The sequence below is a fragment of the Aplysia californica genome, unplaced genomic scaffold (genome assembly GCF_000002075.1).
Source record: "Aplysia californica isolate F4 #8 unplaced genomic scaffold, AplCal3.0 scaffold00925, whole genome shotgun sequence".
NCBI lineage: Eukaryota > Metazoa > Mollusca > Gastropoda > Aplysiida > Aplysiidae > Aplysia > Aplysia californica.
The window spans coordinates 177583-178808 of NW_004798195.1; positions in this window are offsets into that span (position 1 = coordinate 177583).

Below are 1226 nucleotides of genomic sequence, written 5' to 3' on the forward strand. Positions count from 1 at the left end.
CCCACAACAACCCAACAACAAACAAAAACAAATCAAAGAAAAAAATCCAACGGAGCAGTATGGTAAGAGGCATCACTCACTTGATATTATTACCTGTTTGTCTTTCGTGATTGTCTCCCCTGATGCTATACTTCTTCAACCAAAAATTGTCTTGTATCTCAGCCAAGACCGACAACTTCACAGCTTCAGCGCGTTCGATAAAAGGTCATATTACATGTATGCTTCTTAGAAATATGACTCTTCAACGAGGACAAGTTTTACATATATTATTATATTCTTTTAAAAAGCATACTAAAATAGGCCCTGCTGGGCTTGTGCCCTAAACCTAATATCAAAAGAATATTCATTTCCGATCATTTTGCTTCCAAACAGACTGTAAGATAACAAAAATTTCTATTTGATCAACACTGGGAGATTTACGTCCTTTCTTCTAGTATCGCTCTACCCGCCCTAGGGGTTTTCTTTCTTTCTTTCTCTCTTTTTACAACCCAGACCGAATCCTTGCTCGACGAATCGGCACAACAGAGATCCAACTTGAAGTCACCCCAGGCGTCATTCACAAAGGAGGTTATACACTAAGGTCCTTGCGTCATCCACAAAGGACGATCTAACTCATCGGAGGAATAAGGTACTCAAGCTGACTTTTTTAAAAAGCTGAAATTAATTTAAGTTTTGTATACGGTTTAAGCTGCTCTGCTGGCCTACCTTGTACTCTTTCTGTTTAAGCTCTTACTTGAACGAAAACCTACAAAACGTTGCATTACGACGAGGCTATCGAGAAAAAAAAATGATATCCGCTTCTCGGCGAAACTGAAATAAGAGAAAATTGAAGACCCAAGACAAAGACTGTACCTTAGTTAATTTTGGCTGGTTGAAAGGAGAAAAACGACAAAAACCATGGACCTGGGTCTATATTATTTGCTTTGTAATAAGCTTCAGTTTTTCCACTTTTTTCTGGCTCACCGTTAACGGAAGAATGCCATGCGCGCTTTCAATAGATGCTGGGAAAGTATTCTCTCTTTATAAATAAATGGTAGTCGGTGTTTCCACAAGTCGTGGAAAAAAATTTACGCGCATTTTCACGACTTGTTTTTCTCTTTGGACCAATCAGTAAACAGCTGGGTCGTGCCAAAGGTGTATATAAATAGACTATCTGCCCTTTGGCCATGCCTTCTCTCTCTCTATCTCTCTCTCTCTCTCTCTCTCTCTCTCTCTCTCTCTCTCTC